Source organism: Astyanax mexicanus, unplaced genomic scaffold (genome assembly GCF_023375975.1).
Source record: "Astyanax mexicanus isolate ESR-SI-001 unplaced genomic scaffold, AstMex3_surface scaffold_49, whole genome shotgun sequence".
NCBI classification, from domain to species: domain Eukaryota; kingdom Metazoa; phylum Chordata; class Actinopteri; order Characiformes; family Acestrorhamphidae; genus Astyanax; species Astyanax mexicanus.
The window spans coordinates 294,452-318,422 of record NW_026040059.1 but is presented as its reverse complement, the minus strand read 5'-3'; the positions used below and the strand labels follow the sequence as shown (position 1 = coordinate 318,422).

The 23,971-nt window shown below is 33.0% G+C and overlaps 2 protein-coding genes across 5 annotated transcripts in view; one reads left to right on the top strand and one right to left on the bottom strand.

The window, feature by feature from the left end:
- The window catches only part of LOC125797543 (uncharacterized), a 215,118-nt gene that overhangs the window by 83,134 nt on the left and 108,013 nt on the right, over positions 1 to 23,971 (bottom strand). The gene's annotated exons all lie outside the window — the stretch shown is intronic.
- Positions 1 to 23,971, top strand: part of LOC111193486 (stonustoxin subunit beta-like) — a 157,468-nt gene that overhangs the window by 66,401 nt on the left and 67,096 nt on the right. The window lies entirely within an intron of this gene.

Here is a 23,971-nt window from a genome sequence, read left to right as displayed (position 1 = left end):
GCAGCATTACCGAGCAGCTAGCGCGCTTGGAGGAAAGCGCAGCGGCTCGGCTCCAGTACATCAGCTCACAGACGCCCTGTGCTGCAGACATCCCCGTAGGAGTGATGTGGGGAGAGAGCGCCATCTACCCACCCAGAGGGAGCAGGGCCAATTTTGCTCCCTCTGACGCCGGCAGCTTGATGGCAAAGCTGCATGAGCTGGGGTTCGAACCGGCGACCTCCTGCTCATAGTGGCAGCGCTTTAGACCGCTGGACCACTCGGCGCCCCCTAGTTATTGAATTTTAAGCATTATTTAATATAAATAAAAATTCATAAAAAATCAACGATAACGTGTACGTTGCCGAAAGTCGCACACATGATAGAATAAGACAGTCTCTTTCAAACGATGGCAGAACCGTTGTGGTAGTATGTCGCAATCTTGAGTTATTGAATTTTAAGCATTATTTAATATAAATAAAAATTCATAAAAAATCAACGATAGCGTGTACGTTGCCGAACGTCGCACACATGATAGGTTAAGACAGTCTCTTTCAAAGGATGGCAGAAGCGTTGTGGTAGTATGTGCCAATCTTGAGTTATTGAATTTTAAGCATTATTTAATATAAATAAAAATTCATAAAAAATCAACGATAACGTGTACGTTGCCGAAAGTCGCACACATGATAGAATAAGACAGTCTCTTTCAAACGATGGCAGAACCGTTGTGGTAGTATGTCGCAATCTTGAGTTATTGAATTTTAAGCATTATTTAATATAAATAAAAATTCATAAAAAATCAACAAAAGCGTGTACGTTGCCGAACGTCGCAGACATGATAGGTTAAGACAGTCTCTTTCAAACAAAGGCAGAACCTTTGTGGTAGTATGTGCCAATCTTGAGTTATTGAATTTTAAGCATTATTTTATATAAATAAAAATTCATAAAAAATCAACGATAACGTGTACGTTGCCGAAAGTCGCACACATGATAGAATAAGACAGTCTCTTTCAAACGATGGCAGAACCGTTGTGGTAGTATGTGCCAATCTTGAGTTATTGAATTTTAAGCATTATTTAATATAAATAAAAATTCATAAAAAATCAACGATAACGTGTACGTTGCCGAAAGTCGCACACTTGATAGAATAAGACAGTCTCTTTCAAACGATGGCAGAACCGTTGTGGTAGTATGTGCCAATCTTGAGTTATTGAATTTTAAGCATTATTTAATATAAATAAAAATTCATAAAAAATCTACGAAAACGTGTACGTTGCCGAAAGTCGCACACATGATAGGGTAAGACAGTCTCTTTCAAAAGATGGCAGAACCGTTGTGGTAGTATGTGCCAATCTTGAGTTATTGAATTTTAAGCATTATTTAATATAAATAAAAATTCATAAAAAATCAACGATAACGTGTACGTTGCCGAAAGTCGCACACATGATAGAATAAGACAGTCTCTTTCAAACGATGGCAGAACCATTGTGGTAGTATGTCGCAATCTTGAGTTATTGAATTTTAAGCATTATTTAATATAAATAAAAATTCATAAAAAATCAACGATAATGTGTACGTTGCCGAATGTCGCACACATGATAGGTTAAGACAGTCTCTTTCAAAGGATGGCAGAAGCGTTGTGGTAGTATGTGCCAATCTTGAGTTATTGAATTTTAAGCATTATTTAATATAAATAAAAATTCATAAAAAATCAACGATAACGTGTACGTTGCCGAAAGTCGCACACTTGATAGAATAAGACAGTCTCTTTCAAACAATGGCAGACCCTTTGTGGTAGTATGTGCCAATCTTGAGTTATTGAATTTTAAGCATTATTTAATATAAATAAAAATTCATAAAAAATCAACGATAACGTGTACGTTGCCGAAATTCGCACACATGATAGGTTAAGACAGTCTCTTTCAAACAATGGCAGAACCTTTGTGGTAGTATGTTCCAATCTTGAGTTATTGAATTTTAAGCATTATTTAATATAAATAAAAATTCATAAAAAATCAACGATAACGTGTACGTTGCCGAAATTCTCACAAATGATAGGTTAAGACAGTCTCTTTCAAACAAAGGCAGAACCGTTGTGGTAGTATGTCCCAATCTTGAGTTATTGAATTTTAAGCATTATTTAATATAAATAAAAATTCATAAAAAATCAACGATAATGTGTACGTTGCCGAATGTCGCACACATGATAGAATAAGACAGTCTCTTTCAAACAATGGCAGAACCTTTGTGGTAGTATGTGCCAATCTTGAGTTATTGAATTTTAAGCATTATTTAATATAAATAAAAATTCATAAAAAATTAACGATAACGTGTACGTTGCCGAAAGTCGCACACATAATAGGTTAAGACAGTCTCTTTCAAACAATGGCAGAACCTTTGTGGTAGTATGTTCCAATCTTGAGTTATTGAATTTTAAGCATTATTTAATATAAATAAAAATTCATAAAAAATCAACGATAACGTGTACGTTGCCAAAATTCTCACAAATGATAGGTTAAGACAGTCTCTTTCAAACAAAGGCAGAACCGTTGTGGTAGTATGTTCCAATCTTGAGTTATTGAATTTTAAGCATTATTTAATATAAATAAAAATTCATAAAAAATCAACGATAACGTGTACGTTGCCGAAAGTCGCACACATGATAGAATAAGACAGTCTCTTTCAAACGATGGCAGAACCGTTGTGGTAGTATGTGCCAATCTTGAGTTATTGAATTTTAAGCATTATTTAATATAAATAAAAATTCATAAAAAATCAACGATAACGTGTACGTTGCCGAAAGTCGCACACTTGATAGAATAAGACAGTCTCTTTCAAACGATGGCAGAACCGTTGTGGTAGTATGTGCCAATCTTGAGTTATTGAATTTTAAGCATTATTTAATATAAATAAAAATTCATAAAAAATCTACGAAAACGTGTACGTTGCCGAAAGTCGCACACCTGATAGGGTAAGACAGTCTCTTTCAAAAGATGGCAGAACCGTTGTGGTAGTATGTGCCAATCTTGAGTTATTGAATTTTAAGCATTATTTAATATAAATAAAAATTCATAAAAAATCAACGATAACGTGTACGTTGCCGAAAGTCGCACACATGATAGAATAAGACAGTCTCTTTCAAACGATGGCAGAACCATTGTGGTAGTATGTCGCAATCTTGAGTTATTGAATTTTAAGCATTATTTAATATAAATAAAAATTCATAAAAAATCAACGATAGCGTGTACGTTGCCGAAAGTCGCACACATGATAGGTTAAGACAGTCTCTTTCAAAGGATGGCAGAAGCGTTGTGGTAGTATGTGCCAATCTTGAGTTATTGAATTTTAAGCATTATTTAATATAAATAAAAATTCATAAAAAATCAACGATAACGTGTACGTTGCCGAAAGTCGCACACATGATAGAATAAGACAGTCTCTTTCAAACGATGGCAGAAACGTTGTGGTAGTATGTCGCAATCTTGAGTTATTGAATTTTAAGCATTATTTAATATAAATAAAAATTCATAAAAAATCAACGATAGCGTGTACGTTGCCGAACGTCGCACACATGATAGAATAAGACAGTCTCTTTCAAAGGATGGCAGAACCTTTGTGGTAGTATGTGCCAATCTTGAGTTATTGAATTTTAAGCATTATTTTATATAAATAAAAATTCATAAAAAATCAACGATAACGTGTACGTTGCCGAAAGTCGCACACATGATAGAATAAGACAGTCTCTTTCAAACAATGGCAGAACCGTTGTGGTAGTATGTGCCAATCTTGAGTTATTGAATTTTAAGCATTATTTAATATAAATAAAAATTCATAAAAAATGAACGATAGCGTGTACGTTGCCGAAAGTCGCACACATGATAGGTTAAGACAGTCTCTTTCAAACGATGGCAGAACCGTTGTGGTAGTATGTGCCAATCTTGAGTTATTGAATTTTAAGCATTATTTAATATAAATAAAAATTCATAAAAAATCAACGATAGCGTGTACGTTGCCGAAAGTCGCACACATGATAGGTTAAGACAGTCTCTTTCAAAGGATGGCAGAAGCGTTGTGGTAGTATGTGCCAATCTTGAGTTATTGAATTTTAAGCATTATTTAATATAAATAAAAATTCATAAAAAATCAACGATAACGTGTACGTTGCCGAAAGTCGCACACATGATAGAATAAGACAGTCTCTTTCAAACGATGGCAGAACCGTTGTGGTAGTATGTCGCAATCTTGAGTTATTGAATTTTAAGCATTATTTAATATAAATAAAAATTCATAAAAAATCAACGATAGCGTGTACGTTGCCGAACGTCGCACACATGATAGAATAAGACAGTCTCTTTCAAAGGATGGCAGAACCTTTGTGGTAGTATGTGCCAATCTTGAGTTATTGAATTTTAAGCATTATTTTATATAAATAAAAATTCATAAAAAATCAACGATAACGTGTACGTTGCCGAAAGTCGCACACATGATAGAATAAGACAGTCTCTTTCAAACAATGGCAGAACCGTTGTGGTAGTATGTGCCAATCTTGAGTTATTGAATTTTAAGCATTATTTAATATAAATAAAAATTCATAAAAAATCAACGAAAACGTGTACGTTGCCGAAAGTCGCACACATGATAGGTTAAGACAGTCTCTTTCAAACGATGGCAGAACCGTTGTGGTAGTATGTGCCAATCTTGAGTTATTGAATTTTAAGCATTATTTAATATAAATAAAAATTCATAAAAAATCAACGGCAATGTGTACGTTGCCGAAAGTCGCACACATGATAGGTTAAGACAGTCTCTTTCAAAGGATGGCAGAACCGTTGTGGTAGTATGTGCCAATCTTGAGTTATTGAATTTTAAGCATTATTTAATATAAATAAAAATTCATAAAAAATCAACGATAACGTGTACGTTGCCGAAAGTCGCACACTTGATAGAATAAGACAGTCTCTTTCAAACGATGGCAGAACCGTTGTGGTAGTATGTGCCAATCTTGAGTTATTGAATTTTAAGCATTATTTAATATAAATAAAAATTCATAAAAAATCAACGAAAACGTGTACGTTGCCGAAAGTCGCACACCTGATAGGGTAAGACAGTCTCTTTCAAACGATGGCAGAATCGTTGTGGTAGTATGTGCCAATCTTGAGTTATTGAATTTTAAGCATTATTTAATATAAATAAAAATTCATAAAAAATCAACGATAATGTGTACGTTGCCGAAAGTCGCACACATGATAGAATAAGACAGTCTCTTTCAAAGGATGGCAGAACCTTTGTGGTAGTATGTGCCAATCTTGAGTTATTGAATTTTAAGCATTATTTAATATAAATAAAAATTCATAAAAAATCAACGATAACGTGTACGTTGCCGAAAGTCGCACACATGATAGAATAAGACAGTCTCTTTCAAACGATGGCAGAACCATTGTGGTAGTATGTCGCAATCTTGAGTTATTGAATTTTAAGCATTATTTAATATAAATAAAAATTCATAAAAAATCAACGATAGCGTGTACGTTGCCGAAAGTCGCACACATGATAGGTTAAGACAGTCTCTTTCAAACGATGGCAGAACCGTTGTGGTAGTATGTGCCAATCTTGAGTTATTGAATTTTAAGCATTATTTAATATAAATAAAAATTCATAAAAAATCAACGATAGCGTGTACGTTGCCGAATGTCGCACACATGATAGAATAAGACAGTCTCTTTCAAACAATGGCAGAACCTTTGTGGTAGTATGTGCCAATCTTGAGTTATTGAATTTTAAGCATTATTTAATATAAATAAAAATTCATAAAAAATCAACGATAGCGTGTACGTTGCCGAATGTCGCACACATGATAGAATAAGACAGTCTCTTTCAAACAATGGCAGAACCTTTGTGGTAGTATGTGCCAATCTTGAGTTATTGAATTTTAAGCATTATTTAATATAAATAAAAATTCATAAAAAATCAACGATAACGTGTACGTTGCCGAAAGTCGCACACATGATAGAATAAGACAGTCTCTTTCAAACGATGGCAGAACCGTTGTGGTAGTATGTCGCAATCTTGAGTTATTGAATTTTAAGCATTATTTAATATAAATAAAAATTCATAAAAAATCAACGATAGCGTGTACGTTGCCGAACGTCGCACACATGATAGAATAAGACAGTCTCTTTCAAAGGATGGCAGAACCTTTGTGGTAGTATGTGCCAATCTTGAGTTATTGAATTTTAAGCATTATTTTATATAAATAAAAATTCATAAAAAATCAACGATAACGTGTACGTTGCCGAAAGTCGCACACATGATAGAATAAGACAGTCTCTTTCAAACAATGGCAGAACCGTTGTGGTAGTATGTGCCAATCTTGAGTTATTGAATTTTAAGCATTATTTAATATAAATAAAAATTCATAAAAAATCAACGAAAACGTGTACGTTGCCGAAAGTCGCACACATGATAGGTTAAGACAGTCTCTTTCAAACGATGGCAGAACCGTTGTGGTAGTATGTGCCAATCTTGAGTTATTGAATTTTAAGCATTATTTAATATAAATAAAAATTCATAAAAAATCAACGGCAATGTGTACGTTGCCGAAAGTCGCACACATGATAGGTTAAGACAGTCTCTTTCAAAGGATGGCAGAACCGTTGTGGTAGTATGTGCCAATCTTGAGTTATTGAATTTTAAGCATTATTTAATATAAATAAAAATTCATAAAAAATCAACGATAACGTGTACGTTGCCGAAAGTCGCACACTTGATAGAATAAGACAGTCTCTTTCAAACGATGGCAGAACCGTTGTGGTAGTATGTGCCAATCTTGAGTTATTGAATTTTAAGCATTATTTAATATAAATAAAAATTCATAAAAAATCAACGAAAACGTGTACGTTGCCGAAAGTCGCACACCTGATAGGGTAAGACAGTCTCTTTCAAACGATGGCAGAATCGTTGTGGTAGTATGTGCCAATCTTGAGTTATTGAATTTTAAGCATTATTTAATATAAATAAAAATTCATAAAAAATCAACGATAATGTGTACGTTGCCGAAAGTCGCACACATGATAGAATAAGACAGTCTCTTTCAAAGGATGGCAGAACCTTTGTGGTAGTATGTGCCAATCTTGAGTTATTGAATTTTAAGCATTATTTAATATAAATAAAAATTCATAAAAAATCAACGATAACGTGTACGTTGCCGAAAGTCACACACATGATAGAATAAGACAGTCTCTTTCAAACGATGGCAGAACCATTGTGGTAGTATGTCGCAATCTTGAGTTATTGAATTTTAAGCATTATTTAATATAAATAAAAATTCATAAAAAATCAACGATAGCGTGTACGTTGCCGAAAGTCGCACACATGATAGGTTAAGACAGTCTCTTTCAAACGATGGCAGAACCGTTGTGGTAGTATGTGCCAATCTTGAGTTATTGAATTTTAAGCATTATTTAATATAAATAAAAATTCATAAAAAATCAACGATAGCGTGTACGTTGCCGAATGTCGCACACATGATAGAATAAGACAGTCTCTTTCAAACAATGGCAGAACCTTTGTGGTAGTATGTGCCAATCTTGAGTTATTGAATTTTAAGCATTATTTAATATAAATAAAAATTCATAAAAAATCAACGATAGCGTGTACGTTGCCGAATGTCGCACACATGATAGAATAAGACAGTCTCTTTCAAACAATGGCAGAACCTTTGTGGTAGTATGTGCCAATCTTGAGTTATTGAATTTTAAGCATTATTTAATATAAATAAAAATTCATAAAAAATCAACGAAAACGTGTACGTTGCCGAAAGTCGCACACATGATAGGGTAAGACAGTCTCTTTCAAACGATGGCAGAACCGTTGTGGTAGTATGTGCCAATCTTGAGTTATTGAATTTTAAGCATTATTTAATATAAATAAAAATTCATAAAAAATCAACGATAACGTGTACGTTGCCGAAAGTCGCACACATGATAGAATAAGACAGTCTCTTTCAAACGATGGCAGAACCGTTGTGGTAGTATGTGCCAATCTTGAGTTATTGAATTTTAAGCATTATTTAATATAAATAAAAATTCATAAAAAATCAACGATAACGTGTACGTTGCCGAAAGTCGCACACATGATAGAATAAGACAGTCTCTTTCAAACGATGCCAGAACCGTTGTGGTAGTATGTGCCAATCTTGAGTTATTGAATTTTAAGCATTATTTAATATAAATAAAAATTCATAAAAAATCAACGATAACGTGTACGTTGCCGAAAGTCGCACACTTGATAGAATAAGACAGTCTCTTTCAAACGATGGTAGAACCGTTGTGGTAGTATGTGCCAATCTTGAGTTATTGAATTTTAAGCATTATTTAATATAAATAAAAATTCATAAAAAATCAACGATAAAGTGTACGTTGCCGAAAGTCGCACACATGATAGAATAAGACAGTCTCTTTCAAACGATGGCAGAACCGTTGTGGTAGTATTTCGCAATCTTGAGTTATTGAATTTTAAGCATTATTTAATATAAATAAAAATTCATAAAAAATCAACGATAACGTGTACGTTGCCGAAAGTCGCACACATGATAGAATAAGACAGTCTCTTTCACAGGATGGCAGAACCTTTGTGGTAGTATGTGCCAATCTTGAGTTATTGAATTTTAAGCATTATTTAATATAAATAAAAATTCATAAAAAATCAACGATAACGTGTACGTTGCCGAAAGTCGCACACATGATAGAATAAGACAGTCTCTTTCAAACGATGGCAGAACCGTTGTGGTAGTATGTGCCAATCTTGAGTTATTGAATTTTAAGCATTATTTAATATAAATAAAAATTCATAAAAAATCAACGATAACGTGTACGTTGCCGAAAGTCGCACACATGATAGGGTAAGACAGTCTCTTTCAAAGGATGGCAGAACCGTTGTGGTAGTATGTGCCAATCTTGAATTATTGAATTTTAAGCATTATTTAATATAAATAAGAATTCATAAAAAATCAACGATAACGTGTACGTTGCCGAACGTCGCACACATGATAGAATAAGACAGTCTCTTTCAAACGATGGCAGAACCGTTGTGGTAGTATGTGCCAATCTTGAGTTATTGAATTTTAAGCATTATTTAATATAAATAAAAAATCATAAAAAATCAACGATAACGTGTACGTTGCCGAAAGTCGCACACATGATAGGTTAAGACAGTCTCTTTCAAACAATGGCAGAACCTTTGTGGTAGTATGTGCCAATCTTGAGTTATTGAATTTTAAGCATTATTTAGAATAAATAAAAATTCATAAAAAATCAACGATAATGTGTACATTGCCGAAATTCGCACACATGATAGAATAAGACAGTCTCTTTCAAACAATGGCAGAACCTTTGTGGTAGTATGTGCCAATCTTGAGTTATTGAATTTTAAGCATTATTTAATATAAATAAAAATTCATAAAAAATCAACGATAACGTGTACGTTGCCGAAATTCGCACACATGATAGGTTAAGACAGTCTCTTTCAAACAATGGCAGAACCTTTGTGGTAGTATGTGCCAATCTTGAGTTATTGAATTTTAAGCATTATTTAATATAAATAAAAATTCATAAAAAATCAACGATAGCGTGTACGTTGCCGAATGTCGCACACATGATAGAATAAGACAGTCTCTTTCAAACAATGGCAGAACCTTTGTGGTAGTATGTGCCAATCTTGAGTTATTGAATTTTAAGCATTATTTAATATAAATAAAAATTCATAAAAAATCAACGATAACGTGTACGTTGCCAAAAGTCGCACACATGATAGAATAAGACAGTCTCTTTCAAACGATGGCAGAACCGTTGTGGTAGTATGTGCCAATCTTGAGTTATTGAATTTTAAGCATTATTTAATATAAATAAAAATTCATAAAAAATCAACGATAGCGTGTACGTTGCCGAATGTCGCACACATGATAGAATAAGACAGTCTCTTTCAAACGATGGCAGAACCGTTGTGGTAGTATGTCCCAATCTTGAGTTATTGAATTTTAAGCATTATTTAATATAAATAAAAATTCATAAAAAATCAACGATAGCGTTAACGTTGCCGAATGTCGCACACATGATAGAATAAGACAGTCTCTTTCAAACAAAGGCAGAACCGTTGTGGTAGTATGTGCCAATCTTGAGTTATTGAATTTTAAGCATTATTTAATATAAATAAAAATTCATAAAAAATCAACGATAACGTGTACGTTGCCGAAATTCGCACACATGATAGGTTAAGACAGTCTCTTTCAAACAAAGGCAGAACCGTTGTGGTAGTATGTCCCAATCTTGAGTTATTGAATTTTAAGCATTATTTAGAATAAATAAAAAATCATAAAAAATCAACGATAATGTGTACGTTGCCGAATGTCGCACACATGATAGAATAAGACAGTCTCTTTCAAACAAAGGCAGAACCGTTGTGGTAGTATGTGCCAATCTTGAGTTATTGAATTTTAAGCATTTTTTAATATAAATAAAAATTCATAAAAAATCAACGATAGCGTGTACGTTGCCGAATGTCGCACACATGATAGAATAAGACAGTCTCTTTCAAACAATGGCAGAACCTTTGTGGTAGTATGTGCCAATCTTGAGTTATTGAATTTTAAGCATTATTTAATATAAATAAAAATTCATAAAAAATCAACGATAACGTGTACGTTGCCGAAATTCGCACACATGATAGGTTAAGACAGTCTCTTTCAAACAAAGGCAGAACCGTTGTGGTAGTATGTCCCAATCTTGAGTTATTGAATTTTAAGCATTATTTAGAATAAATAAAAATTCATAAAAAATCAACGATAATGTGTACGTTGCCGAATGTCGCACACATGATAGAATAAGACAGTCTCTTTCAAACAATGGCAGAACCTTTGTGGTAGTATGTCCCAATCTTGAGTTATTGAATTTTAAGCATTATTTAGAATAAATAAAAATTCATAAAAAATCTACGATAATGTGTACGTTGCCGAATGTCGCACACATGATAGAATAAGACAGTCTCTTTCAAACAATGGCAGAACCTTTGTGGTAGTATGTGCCAATCTTGAGTTATTGAATTTTAAGCATTATTTAATATAAATAAAAATTCATAAAAAATCAACGATAGCGTGTACGTTGCCGAATGTCGCACACATGATAGAATAAGACAGTCTCTTTCAAACAATGGCAGAACCTTTGTGGTAGTATGTGCCAATCTTGAGTTATTGAATTTTAAGCATTATTTAATATAAATAAAAATTCATAAAAAATCAACGATAACGTGTACGTTGCCGAAAGTCGCACACATAATAGGTTAAGACAGTCTCTTTCAAACAATGGCAGAACCTTTGTGGTAGTATGTGCCAATCTTGAGTTATTGAATTTTAAGCATTATTTAATATAAATAAAAATTCATAAAAAATCAACGATAACGTGTACGTTGCCGAAAGTCGCACACATGATAGAATAAGACAGTCTCTTTCAAACGATGGCAGAACCGTTGTGGTAGTATGTCGCAATCTTGAGTTATTGAATTTTAAGCATTATTTAATATAAATAAAAATTCATAAAAAATCAACGATAGCGTGTACGTTGCCGAACGTCGCACACATGATAGAATAAGACAGTCTCTTTCAAAGGATGGCAGAACCTTTGTGGTAGTATGTGCCAATCTTGAGTTATTGAATTTTAAGCATTATTTTATATAAATAAAAATTCATAAAAAATCAACGATAACGTGTACGTTGCCGAAAGTCGCACACATGATAGAATAAGACAGTCTCTTTCAAAGGATGGCAGAACCTTTGTGGTAGTATGTGCCAATCTTGAGTTATTGAATTTTAAGCATTATTTAATATAAATAAAAATTCATAAAAAATCAACGATAACGTGTACGTTGCCGAAAGTCGCACACATGATAGAATAAGACAGTCTCTTTCAAACGATGGCAGAACCGTCGTGGTAGTATGTCGCAATCTTGAGTTATTGAATTTTAAGCATTATTTAATATAAATAAAAATTCATAAAAAATCAACGATAGCGTGTACGTTGCCGAACGTCGCACACATGATAGAATAAGACAGTCTCTTTCAAAGGATGGCAGAACCTTTGTGGTAGTATGTGCCAATCTTGAGTTATTGAATTTTAAGCATTATTTAATATAAATAAAAATTCATAAAAAATCAACGATAACGTGTACGTTGCCGAAAGTCGCACACATGATAGAATAAGACAGTCTCTTTCAAAGGATGGCAGAACCATTGTGGTAGTATGTCGCAATCTTGAGTTATTGAATTTTAAGCATTATTTAATATAAATAAAAATTCATAAAAAATCAACGATAACGTGTACGTTGCCAAAAGTCGCACACATGATAGAATAAGACAGTCTCTTTCAAACGATGGCAGAACCGTTGTGGTAGTATGTCGCAATCTTGAGTTATTGAATTTTAAGCATTATTTAATATAAATAAAAATTCATAAAAAATCAACGATAGCGTGTACGTTGCCGAACGTCGCACACATGATAGGTTAAGACAGTCTCTTTCAAACAAAGGCAGAACCGTTGTGGTAGTATGTGCCAATCTTGAGTTATTGAATTTTAAGCATTATTTAATATAAATAAAAATTCATAAAAAATCAACGATAGCGTGTACGTTGCCGAATGTCGCACACATGATAGAATAAGACAGTCTCTTTCACACAAAGGCAGAACCGTTGTGGTAGTATGTCCCAATCTTGAGTTATTGAATTTTAAGCATTATTTAGAATAAATAAAAATTCATAAAAAATCAACGATAATGTGTACGTTGCCGAAATTCTCACACATGATAGGTTAAGACAGTCTCTTTCAAACAAAGGCAGAACCGTTGTGGTAGTATGTCCCAATCTTGAGTTATTGAATTTTAAGCATTATTTAATATAAATAAAAATTCATAAAAAATCAACGATAACGTGTACGTTGCCGAAAGTCACACACATGATAGAATAAGACAGTCTCTTTCAAACGATGGCAGAACCGTTGTGGTAGTATGTGCCAATCTTGAGTTATTGAATTTTAAGCATTATTTAATATAAATAAAAATTCATAAAAAATCAACGAAAACGTGTACGTTGCCGAATGTCGCACACCTCATAGGGTAAGACAGTCTCTTTCAAAAGATGGCAGAACCGTTGTGGTAGTATGTGCCAATCTTGAGTTATTGAATTTTAAGCATTATTTAATATAAATAAAAATTCATAAAAAATCAACGATAACGTGTACGTTGCCGAAAGTCGCACACATGATAGAATAAGACAGTCTCTTTCAAACGATGGCAGAACCATTGTGGTAGTATGTCGCAATCTTGAGTTATTGAATTTTAAGCATTATTTAATATAAATAAAAATTCATAAAAAATCAACGATAGCGTGTACGTTGCCGAAAGTCGCACACATGATAGAATAAGACAGTCTCTTTCAAACGATGGCAGAACCATTGTGGTAGTATGTCGCAATCTTGAGTTATTGAATTTTAAGCATTATTTAATATAAATAAAAATTCATAAAAAATCAACGATAACGTGTACGTTGCCGAAATTCTCAAACATGATAGGTTAAGACAGTCTCTTTCAAACAAAGGCAGAACCGTTGTGGTAGTATGTCCCAATCTTGAGTTATTGAATTTTAAGCATTATTTAGAATAAATAAAAATTCATTAAAAATCAACGATAATGTGTACGTTGCCGAATGTCGCACACATGATAGGTTAAGACAGTCTCTTTCAAACAATGGCAGAACCTTTGTGGTAGTATGTGCCAATCTTGAGTTATTGAATTTTAAGCATTATTTAATATAAATAAAAATTCATAAAAAATCAACGATAACGTGTACGTTGCCGAAAGTCGCACACATAATAGGTTAAGACAGTCTCTTTCAAACAATGGCAGAACCTTTGTGGTAGTATGTGCCAATCTTGAGTTATTGAATTTTAAGCATTATTTAATATAAATAAAAATTCATAAAAAATCAACGATAACGTGTACGTTGCCGAAATTCTCACACATGATAGGTTAAGACAGTCTCTTTCAAACAATGGCAGAACCGTTGTGGTAGTTTGTGCCAATCTTGAGTTATTGAATTTTAAGCATTATTTAATATAAATAAAAATTCATAAAAAATCAACGATAACGTGTACGTTGCCGAAAGTCGCACACATGATAGAATTAGACAGTCTCTTTCAAACGATGGCAGAACCGTTGTGGTAGTATGTCGCAATCTTGAGTTATTGAATTTTAAGCATTATTTAATATAAATAAAAATTCATAAAAAATCAACGATAACGTGTACGTTGCCGAAAGTCGCACACATGATAGAATAAGACAGTCTCTTTCACAGGATGGCAGAACCTTTGTGGTAGTATGTCGCAATCTTGAGTTATTGAATTTTAAGCATTATTTAATATAAATAAAAATTCATAAAAAATCAACGATAGCGTGTACGTTGCCGAAAGTTGCACACATGATAGGTTAAGACAGTCTCTTTCAAACGATGGCAGAACCATTGTGGTAGTATGTGCCAATCTTGAGTTATTGAATTTTAAGCATTATTTAATATAAATAAAAATTCATAAAAAATCAACGATAACGTGTACGTTGCCGAATGTCGCACACATGATAGGTTAAGACAGTCTCTTTCAAACAATGGCAGAACCTTTGTGGTAGTATGTGCCAATCTTGAGTTATTGAATTTTAAGCATTATTTAATATAAATAAAAATTCATAAAAAATCAACGATAACGTGTACGTTGCCGAAATTCTCACAAATGATAGGTTAAGACAGTCTCTTTCAAACAAAGGCAGAACCGTTGTGGTAGTATGTCCCAATCTTGAGTTATTGAATTTTAAGCATTATTTAATATAAATAAAAATTCATAAAAAATCAACGATAATGTGTACGTTGCCGAATGTCGCACACATGATAGAATAAGACAGTCTCTTTCAAACAATGGCAGAACCTTTGTGGTAGTATGTGCCAATCTTGAGTTATTGAATTTTAAGCATTATTTAATATAAATAAAAATTCATAAAAAATTAACGATAACGTGTACGTTGCCGAAAGTCGCACACATAATAGGTTAAGACAGTCTCTTTCAAACAATGGCAGAACCTTTGTGGTAGTATGTTCCAATCTTGAGTTATTGAATTTTAAGCATTATTTAATATAAATAAAAATTCATAAAAAATCAACGATAACGTGTACGTTGCCAAAATTCTCACAAATGATAGGTTAAGACAGTCTCTTTCAAACAAAGGCAGAACCGTTGTGGTAGTATGTTCCAATCTTGAGTTATTGAATTTTAAGCATTATTTAATATAAATAAAAATTCATAAAAAATCAACGATAACGTGTACGTTGCCGAAAGTCGCACACATGATAGAATAAGACAGTCTCTTTCAAACGATGGCAGAACCGTTGTGGTAGTATGTGCCAATCTTGAGTTATTGAATTTTAAGCATTATTTAATATAAATAAAAATTCATAAAAAATCAACGATAACGTGTACGTTGCCGAATGTCGCACACTTGATAGAATAAGACAGTCTCTTTCAAACGATGGCAGAACCGTTGTGGTAGTATGTGCCAATCTTGAGTTATTGAATTTTAAGCATTATTTAATATAAATAAAAATTCATAAAAAATCTACGAAAACGTGTACGTTGCCGAAAGTCGCACACCTGATAGGGTAAGACAGTCTCTTTCAAAAGATGGCAGAACCGTTGTGGTAGTATGTGCCAATCTTGAGTTATTGAATTTTAAGCATTATTTAATATAAATAAAAATTCATAAAAAATCAACGATAACGTGTACGTTGCCGAAAGTCGCACACATGATAGAATAAGACAGTCTCTTTCAAACGATGGCAGAACCATTGTGGTAGTATGTCGCAATCTTGAGTTATTGAATTTTAAGCATTATTTAATATAAATAAAAATTCATAAAAAATCAACGATAGCGTGTACGTTGCCGAAAGTCGCACACATGATAGGTTAAGACAGTCTCTTTCAAAGGATGGCAGAAGCGTTGTGGTAGTATGTGCCAATCTTGAGTTATTGAATTTTAAGCATTATTTAATATAAATAAAAATTCATAAAAAATCAACGATAACGTGTACGTTGCCGAAAGTCGCACACATGATAGAATAAGACAGTCTCTTTCAAACGATGGCAGAAACGTTGTGGTAGTATGTCGCAATCTTGAGTTATTGAATTTTAAGCATTATTTAATATAAATAAAAATTCATAAAAAATCAACGATAGCGTGTACGTTGCCGAACGTCGCACACATGATAGAATAAGACAGTCTCTTTCAAAGGATGGCAGAACCTTTGTGGTAGTATGTGCCAATCTTGAGTTATTGAATTTTAAGCATTATTTTATATAAATAAAAATTCATAAAAAATCAACGATAACGTGTACGTTGCCGAAAGTCGCACACATGATAGAATAAGACAGTCTCTTTCAAACAATGGCAGAACCGTTGTGGTAGTATGTGCCAATCTTGAGTTATTGAATTTTAAGCATTATTTAATATAAATAAAAATTCATAAAAAATGAACGATAGCGTGTACGTTGCCGAAAGTCGCACACATGATAGGTTAAGACAGTCTCTTTCAAACGATGGCAGAACCGTTGTGGTAGTATGTGCCAATCTTGAGTTATTGAATTTTAAGCATTATTTAATATAAATAAAAATTCATAAAAAATCAACGATAGCGTGTACGTTGCCGAACGTCGCACACATGATAGAATAAGACAGTCTCTTTCAAACGATGGCAGAACCGTTGTGGTAGTATGTCGCAATCTTGAGTTATTGAATTTTAAGCATTATTTAATATAAATAAAAATTCATAAAAAATCAACGATAGCGTGTACGTTGCCGAACGTCGCACACATGATAGAATAAGACAGTCTCTTTCAAAGGATGGCAGAACCTTTGTGGTAGTATGTGCCAATCTTGAGTTATTGAATTTTAAGCATTATTTAATATAAATAAAAATTCATAAAAAATCAACGAAAACGTGTACGTTGCCGAAAGTCGCACACATGATAGGTTAAGACAGTCTCTTTCAAACGATGGCAGAACCATTGTGGTAGTATGTCGCAATCTTGAGTTATTGAATTTTAAGCATTATTTAATATAAATAAAAATTCATAAAAAATCAACGATAGCGTGTACGTTGCCGAAAGTCGCACACATGATAGGTTAAGACAGTCTCTTTCAAAGGATGGCAGAAGCGTTGTGGTAGTATGTGCCAATCTTGAGTTATTGAATTTTAAGCATTATTTAATATAAATAAAAATTCATAAAAAATCAACGATAACGTGTACGTTGCCGAAAGTCGCACACATGATAGAATAAGACAGTCTCTTTCAAACGATGGCAGAACCGTTGTGGTAGTATGTCGCAATCTTGAGTTATTGAATTTTAAGCATTATTTAATATAAATAAAAATTCATAAAAAATCAACGATAGCGTGTACGTTGCCGAACGTCGCACACATGATAGAATAAGACAGTCTCTTTCAAAGGATGGCAGAACCTTTGTGGTAGTATGTGCCAATCTTGAGTTATTGAATTTTAAGCATTATTTTATATAAATAAAAATTCATAAAAAATCAACGATAACGTGTACGTTGCCGAAAGTCGCACACATGATAGAATAAGACAGTCTCTTTCAAACAATGGCAGAACCGTTGTGGTAGTATGTGCCAATCTTGAGTTATTGAATTTTAAGCATTATTTAATATAAATAAAAATTCATAAAAAATCAACGAAAACGTGTACGTTGCCGAAAGTCGCACACATGATAGGTTAAGACAGTCTCTTTCAAACGATGGCAGAACCGTTGTGGTAGTATGTGCCAATCTTGAGTTATTGAATTTTAAGCATTATTTAATATAAATAAAAATTCATAAAAAATCAACGGCAATGTGTACGTTGCCGAAAGTCGCACACATGATAGGTTAAGACAGTCTCTTTCAAAGGATGGCAGAACCGTTGTGGTAGTATGTGCCAATCTTGAGTTATTGAATTTTAAGCATTATTTAATATAAATAAAAATTCATAAAAAATCAACGATAACGTGTACGTTGCCGAAAGTCGCACACTTGATAGAATAAGACAGTCTCTTTCAAACGATGGCAGAACCGTTGTGGTAGTATGTGCCAATCTTGAGTTATTGAATTTTAAGCATTATTTAATATAAATAAAAATTCATAAAAAATCAACGAAAACGTGTACGTTGCCGAAAGTCGCACACCTGATAGGGTAAGACAGTCTCTTTCAAACGATGGCAGAATCGTTGTGGTAGTATGTGCCAATCTTGAGTTATTGAATTTTAAGCATTATTTAATATAAATAAAAATTCATAAAAAATCAACGATAATGTGTACGTTGCCGAAAGTCGCACACATGATAGAATAAGACAGTCTCTTTCAAAGGATGGCAGAACCTTTGTGGTAGTATGTGCCAATCTTGAGTTATTGAATTTTAAGCATTATTTAATATAAATAAAAATTCATAAAAAATCAACGATAACGTGTACGTTGCCGAAAGTCGCACACATGATAGAATAAGACAGTCTCTTTCAAACGATGGCAGAACCATTGTGGTAGTATGTCGCAATCTTGAGTTATTGAATTTTAAGCATTATTTAATATAAATAAAAATTCATAAAAAATCAACGATAGCGTGTACGTTGCCGAAAGTCGCACACATGATAGGTTAAGACAGTCTCTTTCAAACGATGGCAGAACCGTTGTGGTAGTATGTGCCAATCTTGAGTTATTGAATTTTAAGCATTATTTAATATAAATAAAAATTCATAAAAAATCAACGATAGCGTGTACGTTGCCGAATGTCGCACACATGATAGAATAAGACAGTCTCTTTCAAACAATGGCAGAACCTTTGTGGTAGTATGTGCCAATCTTGAGTTATTGAATTTTAAGCATTATTTAATATAAATAAAAATTCATAAAAAATCAACGATAGCGTGTACGTTGCCGAATGTCGCACACATGATAGAATAAGACAGTCTCTTTCAAACAATGGCAGAACCTTTGTGGTAGTATGTGCCAATCTTGAGTTATTGAATTTTAAGCATTATTTAATATAAATAAAAATTCATAAAAAATCAACGATAACGTGTACGTTGCCGAAAGTCGCACACATAATAGGTTAAGACAGTCTCTTTCAAACAATGGCAGAACCTTTGTGGTAGTATGTGCCAATCTTGAGTTATTGAATTTTAAGCATTATTTAATATAAATAAAAATTCATAAAAAATCAACGATAACGTGTACGTTGCCGAAAGTCGCACACATGATAGAATAAGACAGTCTCTTTCAAACGATGGCAGAACCGTTGTGGTAGTATGTCGCAATCTTGAGTTATTGAATTTTAAGCATTATTTAATATAAATAAAAATTCATAAAAAATCAACGATAGCGTGTACGTTGCCGAACGTCGCACACATGATAGAATAAGACAGTCTCTTTCAAAGGATGGCAGAACCTTTGTGGTAGTATGTGCCAATCTTGAGTTATTGAATTTTAAGCATTATTTTATATAAATAAAAATTCATAAAAAATCAACGATAGCGTGTACGTTGCCGAAAGTCGCACACATGATAGGTTAAGACAGTCTCTTTCAAACGATGGCAGAACCGTTGTGGTAGTATGTGCCAATCTTGAGTTATTGAATTTTAAGCATTATTTAATATAAATAAAAATTCATAAAAAATCAACGATAGCGTGTACGTTGCCGAATGTCGCACACATGATAGAATAAGACAGTCTCTTTCAAACAATGGCAGAACCTTTGTGGTAGTATGTGCCAATCTTGAGTTATTGAATTTTAAGCATTATTTAATATAAATAAAAATTCATAAAAAATCAACGATAGCGTGTACGTTGCCGAATGTCGCACACATGATAGAATAAGACAGTCTCTTTCAAACAATGGCAGAACCTTTGTGGTAGTATGTGCCAATCTTGAGTTATTGAATTTTAAGCATTATTTAATATAAATAAAAATTCATAAAAAATCAACGATAACGTGTACGTTGCCGAAAGTCGCACACATAATAGGTTAAGACAGTCTCTTTCAAACAATGGCAGAACCTTTGTGGTAGTATGTGCCAATCTTGAGTTATTGAATTTTAAGCATTATTTAATATAAATAAAAATTCATAAAAAATCAACGATAACGTGTACGTTGCCGAAAGTCGCACACATGATAGAATAAGACAGTCTCTTTCAAACGATGGCAGAACCGTTGTGGTAGTATGTCGCAATCTTGAGTTATTGAATTTTAAGCATTATTTAATATAAATAAAAATTCATAAAAAATCAACGATAGCGTGTACGTTGCCGAACGTCGCACACATGATAGAATAAGACAGTCTCTTTCAAAGGATGGCAGAACCTTTGTGGTAGTATGTGCCAATCTTGAGTTATTGAATTTTAAGCATTATTTTATATAAATAAAAATTCATAAAAAATCAACGATAACGTGTACGTTGCCGAAAGTCGCACACATGATAGAATAAGACAGTCTCTTTCAAAGGATGGCAGAACCTTTGTGGTAGTATGTGCCAATCTTGAGTTATTGAATTTTAAGCATTATTTAATATAAATAAAAATTCATAAAAAATCAACGATAACGTGTACGTTGCCGAAAGTCGCACACATGATAGAATAAGACAGTCTCTTTCAAACGATGGCAGAACCATTGTGGTAGTATGTCGCAATCTTGAGTTATTGAATTTTAAGCATTATTTAATATAAATAAAAATTCATAAAAAATCAACGATAACGTGTACGTTGCCGAAAGTCGCACACATGATAGAATAAGACAGTCTCTTTCAAACGATGGCAGAACCGTCGTGGTAGTATGTCGCAATCTTGAGTTATTGAATTTTAAGCATTATTTAATATAAATAAAAATTCATAAAAAATCAACGATAGCGTGTACGTTGCCGAACGTCGCACACATGATAGAATAAGACAGTCTCTTTCAAAGGATGGCAGAACCTTTGTGGTAGTATGTGCCAATCTTGAGTTATTGAATTTTAAGCATTATTTAATATAAATAAAAATTCATAAAAAATCAACGATAACGTGTACGTTGCCGAAAGTCGCACACATGATAGAATAAGACAGTCTCTTTCAAAGGATGGCAGAACCATTGTGGTAGTATGTCGCAATCTTGAGTTATTGAATTTTAAGCATTATTTAATATAAATAAAAATTCATAAAAAATCAACGATAACGTGTACGTTGCCAAAAGTCGCACACATGATAGAATAAGACAGTCTCTTTCAAACGATGGCAGAACCGTTGTGGTAGTATGTCGCAATCTTGAGTTATTGAATTTTAAGCATTATTTAATATAAATAAAAATTCATAAAAAATCAACGATAGCGTGTACGTTGCCGAACGTCGCACACATGATAGGTTAAGACAGTCTCTTTCAAACAAAGGCAGAACCGTTGTGGTAGTATGTGCCAATCTTGAGTTATTGAATTTTAAGCATTATTTAATATAAATAAAAATTCATAAAAAATCAACGATAGCGTGTACGTTGCCGAATGTCGCACACATGATAGAATAAGACAGTCTCTTTCACACAAAGGCAGAACCGTTGTGGTAGTATGTCCCAATCTTGAGTTATTGAATTTTAAGCATTATTTAGAATAAATAAAAATTCATAAAAAATCAACGATAATGTGTACGTTGCCGAAATTCTCACACATGATAGGTTAAGACAGTCTCTTTCAAACAAAGGCAGAACCGTTGTGGTAGTATGTCCCAATCTTGAGTTATTGAATTTTAAGCATTATTTAATATAAATAAAAATTCATAAAAAATCAACGATAACGTGTACGTTGCCGAAAGTCACACACATGATAGAATAAGACAGTCTCTTTCAAACGATGGCAGAACCGTTGTGGTAGTATGTGCCAATCTTGAGTTATTGAATTTTAAGCATTATTTAATATAAATAAAAATTCATAAAAAATCAACGAAAACGTGTACGTTGCCGAATGTCGCACACCTCATAGGGTAAGACAGTCTCTTTCAAAAGATGGCAGAACCGTTGTGGTAGTATGTGCCAATCTTGAGTTATTGAATTTTAAGCATTATTTAATATAAATAAAAATTCATAAAAAATCAACGATAACGTGTACGTTGCCGAAAGTCGCACACATGATAGAATAAGACAGTCTCTTTCAAACGATGGCAGAACCATTGTGGTAGTATGTCGCAATCTTGAGTTATTGAATTTTAAGCATTATTTAATATAAATAAAAATTCATAAAAAATCAACGATAGCGTGTACGTTGCCGAAAGTCGCACACATGATAGAATAAGACAGTCTCTTTCAAACGATGGCAGAACCATTGTGGTAGTATGTCGCAATCTTGAGTTATTGAATTTTAAGCATTATTTAATATAAATAAAAATTCATAAAAAATCAACGATAACGTGTACGTTGCCGAAATTCTCAAACATGATAGGTTAAGACAGTCTCTTTCAAACAAAGGCAGAACCGTTGTGGTAGTATGTCCCAATCTTGAGTTATTGAATTTTAAGCATTATTTAGAATAAATAAAAATTCATTAAAAATCAACGATAATGTGTACGTTGCCGAATGTCGCACACATGATAGGTTAAGACAGTCTCTTTCAAACAATGGCAGAACCTTTGTGGTAGTATGTGCCAATCTTGAGTTATTGAATTTTAAGCATTATTTAATATAAATAAAAATTCATAAAAAATCAACGATAACGTGTACGTTGCCGAAAGTCGCACACGTAATAGGTTAAGACAGTCTCTTTCAAACAATGGCAGAACCTTTGTGGTAGTATGTGCCAATCTTGAGTTATTGAATTTTAAGCATTATTTAATATAAATAAAAATTCATAAAAAATCAACGATAACGTGTACGTTGCCGAAATTCTCACACATGATAGGTTAAGACAGTCTCTTTCAAACAATGGCAGAACCGTTGTGGTAGTTTGTGCCAATCTTGAGTTATTGAATTTTAAGCATTATTTAATATAAATAAAAATTCATAAAAAATCAACGATAACGTGTACGTTGCCGAAAGTCGCACACATGATAGAATTAGACAGTCTCTTTCAAACGATGGCAGAACCGTTGTGGTAGTATGTCGCAATCTTGAGTTATTGAATTTTAAGCATTATTTAATATAAATAAAAATTCATAAAAAATCAACGATAACGTGTACGTTGCCGAAAGTCGCACACATGATAGAATAAGACAGTCTCTTTCACAGGATGGCAGAACCTTTGTGGTAGTATGTCGCAATCTTGAGTTATTGAATTTTAAGCATTATTTAATATAAATAAAAATTCATAAAAAATCAACGATAGCGTGTACGTTGCCGAAAGTTGCACACATGATAGGTTAAGACAGTCTCTTTCAAACGATGGCAGAACCATTGTGGTAGTATGTGCCAATCTTGAGTTATTGAATTTTAAGCATTATTTAATATAAATAAAAATTCATAAAAAATCAACGATAACGTGTACGTTGCCGAATGTCGCACACATGATAGGTTAAGACAGTCTCTTTCAAACAATGGCAGAACCTTTGTGGTAGTATGTGCCAATCTTGAGTTATTGAATTTTAAGCATTATTTAATATAAATAAAAATTCATAAAAAATCAACGATAACGTGTACGTTGCCGAAAGTCGCACACATAATAGGTTAAGACAGTCTCTTTCAAACAATGGCAGAACCTTTGTGGTAGTATGTGCCAATCTTGAGTTATTGAATTTTAAGCATTATTTAATATAAATAAAAATTCATAAAAAATCAACGATAACGTGTACGTTGCCGAAATTCTCACACATGATAGGTTAAGACAGTCTCTTTCAAACAATGGCAGAACCGTTGTGGTAGTTTGT